Source organism: Schistocerca nitens, chromosome 12 (genome assembly GCF_023898315.1).
Source record: "Schistocerca nitens isolate TAMUIC-IGC-003100 chromosome 12, iqSchNite1.1, whole genome shotgun sequence".
Taxonomy (NCBI): Eukaryota; Metazoa; Arthropoda; class Insecta; order Orthoptera; family Acrididae; genus Schistocerca; species Schistocerca nitens.
In genome coordinates this window covers 27,760,673-27,764,064 of record NC_064625.1, presented here as the reverse complement: position 1 = coordinate 27,764,064, position 3,392 = coordinate 27,760,673, and the positions used below count along the sequence as shown (strand labels likewise).

At 50.6% G+C, this 3,392-nt stretch overlaps 1 non-coding gene across 1 annotated transcript; it reads left to right on the top strand.

Annotated features, from left to right (window-relative positions):
- Positions 1-304: 304 nt before the first annotated feature.
- On the top strand, positions 305-378 carry Trnas-cga (transfer RNA serine (anticodon CGA)). The gene has a single exon. It is a non-coding gene; the product is annotated as a tRNA-Ser (tRNA).
- Positions 379-3,392: the final 3,014 nt, after the last annotated feature.

Below are 3,392 nucleotides of genomic sequence, written 5' to 3'. Positions count from 1 at the left end.
TGTGTGCGCCGACCGAGACTCGAACTCGGGACCTTTGCCTTTCGCGGGCGAGTGCTCTACCATCTGAGCTACCGAAGCACGACTCACGCCCGGTCTCACAGCTTTACTTCTGCCAGTACCTCGTCTCCTACCTTTCTCATTCTGCAAAACATCCCCCAGGCTGTGGCTAAGCCATGTCTCCGCAGTATCCTTTCTTACAGGAGTGCTAGTTCTGCAAGGTTCGCAGGAGAGCTTCTCTAAAGTTTGGAAGGTAGGAGAGGAGGTACTGGCAGAAGTAAAGCTGTGAGTACCGGGCGTGAGTCGTGCTTCGGTAGCTCAGTTGGTAGAGCACTTGCCCGCGAAAGGCAAAGGTCCCGAGTTCGAGTCTCGGTCGGCGCACACAGTTTTAATCTGCCAGGAAGTTTCCTATGATGTTTTTTGGACACCCTGAACATACCTCAGAGCTATCAGCACTTCATCTTCGGTTCTGTGAAACAATTCTCTTCTTTTGAAAGCTATTTCCATACTTTGGGAGGAGGTAGTATGGACCAAAACAAGATGAAATTGTTAACTAAAAGTAGGTTGTAAAATGGGTACGTTAAGGGCTACGCGCACTACAGGGTGTTACAAAAAGCTACGGCCAAACTTTCGGGAAACATTCCTCACACACAAATAAAGAAAAGATGTTATGTGGACATGTGTCCGGAAACGCTTAATTTCCATGTTGGAGCTCATTTTACTTTCGTCAGTATGTACTGTACTTCCTCGATTCACCGCCAGTTGGCCCAATTGAAGGAATGTAATGTTGGCTTCGGTGTTTGTGTTGACATGCGACTCATTGCTCTACAGTACTAGCATCAAGCACATCAGTACGTAGCATCAACAGGTTAGTATTCATCACGAACGTGGTTTTGCAGTCAGTGGAATGTTTACAAATGCGGAGTTGGCAGATGCCCATTTGATGGATGGATTAGCACGGGGCAATAGCCGTGGCGCGGTACGTTTGCATCGTAACAGATTTGCAGAACGAAGGTGTTCCGACAGGAAGACGTTCGAAGCAATTGATCGGCATCTTAAGGAGCACGGAACATTCCAGCCTATGACTCGCGACTGGGGAAGACCTAGAACGACGAGGACACCTGCAACGGACGAGGCAATTCTTCGTGCAGTTGACCATAACCCTAATGTCAGCGTCAGAGAAGTTGCTGCTGTACAAGGTAACGTTGACCACGTCACTGTATGGAGAGTGCTACGGGAGAACCAGTTGTTTCCGTACCATGTACAGTGTGTGCAGGCACTATCAGCAGCTGATTGGCCTCCACGGCTACACTTCTGCGAATGGTTCAGCCAACAATGTGTCAATCCTCATTTCAGTGCAAATGTTCTCTTTACAGATGTCGCTTCATTCCAGCGTGATCAAATCGTAAATTTTCACAATCAACATGTGTGGGCTGACGAGAATCCGCACGCAATTGTGCAATCACGTCATCAACACAGATTTTCTGTGAACATTTGGGCAGGCATTGTTGGTGATGTCTTGATTGGGCCACATGTTCTTCCACCTACGCTCAATGGAGCACGTTATCATTATTTCATACGGGATACTCTACCTGTGCTGCTAGAACATGTACCTTTACGACACAACATGTGGTTCATCCACGATGGAGCTCCTGCACATTTCAGTCAGTGTTCGTACGCATCTCAACAACAGATTCGGTGACCGATGGATTGGTAGAGGCGGACCAATTCCATAGCCTCCACGCTCTCCTGACCTCAACCCTCTTGACTTTCATTTATGGGGGCATTTGAAAGCTCTCGTCTACGCAACCCCGGTACCAAATGTAGAGACTCTTCGTGCTCGTATTGTGGACGGCTGTGATACAATACACCTTTCTCCAGGGCTGCATCAGCGCATCAGGGATTTCATGCGACGGAGCGTGGATGCATGTACCCTCGCTAACGGTGGACATTTTGAACATTTCCTGTAACAAAGTGTTTGAAGTCACGCTGGTACGTTCTGTTGCTGTGTGTTTCCATTCCATGATTAATGTGATTTGAAGAGAAGTCATAAAATGAGCTCTAGCATGGAAAGTAAGCGTTTCCGGACACATGTCCACATAACATATTTTCTTTATTTGTGTGTGAGGTATGTTTCCTGAAAGTTTGGCCGTATCTTTTTGTAACACCCTATATATCAGTAGAAGAGTTGTGTTTCACAGTAACGACGATAACCGGGGCTCGTAGTTCTTAAGGTATTCTTGTTTCACTCCATAATACACTCCTGGAAATTGAAATAAGAACACCGTGAATTCGTTGTCCCAGGAAGGGGAAACTTTATTGACACATTCCTGGGGTCAGATACATCACATGATCACACTGACAGAACCACAGGCACATAGACACAGGCAACAGAGCATGCACAATGTCGGCACTAGTACAGTGTATATCCACCTTTCGCAGCAATGCAGGCTGCTATTCTCCCATGGAGACGATCGTAGAGATGCTGGATGTAGTCCTGTGGAACGGCTTGCCATGCCATTTCCACCTGGCGCCTCAGTTGGACCAGCGTTCGTGCTGGACGTGCAGACCGCGTGAGACGACGCTTCATCCAGTCCCAAACATGCTCAATGGGGGACAGATCCGGAGATCTTGCTGGCCAGGGTAGTTGACTTACACCTTCTAGAGCACGCTGGGTGGCACGGGATACATGCGGACGTGCATTGTCCTGTTGGAACAGCAAGTTCCCTTGCCGGTCTAGGAATGGTAGAACGATGGGTTCGATGACGGTTTGGATGTACCGTGCACTATTCAGTGTCCCCTCGACGATCACCAGTGGTGTACGGCCAGTGTAGGAGATCGCTCCCCACACCATGATGCCGGGTGTTGGCCCTGTGTGCCTCGGTCGTATGCAGTCCTGATTGTGGCGCTCACCTGCACGGCGCCAAACACGCATACGACCATCGTTGGCACCAAGGCAGAAGCGACTCTCATCGCTGAAGACGACACGTCTCCATTCGTCCCTCCATTCACGCCTGTCGCGACACCACTGGAGGCGGGCTGCACGATGTTGGGGCGTGAGCGGAAGACGGCCTAACGGTGTGCGGGACCGTAGCCCAGCTTCATGGAGACGGTTGCGAATGGTCCTCGCCGATACCCCAGGAGCAACAGTGTCCCTAATTTGCTGGGAAGTGGCGGTGCGGTCCCCTACGGCACTGCGTAGGATCCTACGGTCTTGGCGTGCATCCGTGCGTCGCTATGGTCCGGTCCCAGGTCGACGGGCACGTGCACCTTCCGCCGACCACTGGCGACAACATCGATGTACTGTGGAGACCTCACGCCCCACGTGTTGAGCAATTCGGCGGTACGTCCACCCGGCCTCCCGCATGCCCACTATACGCCCTCGCTCAAAGTCC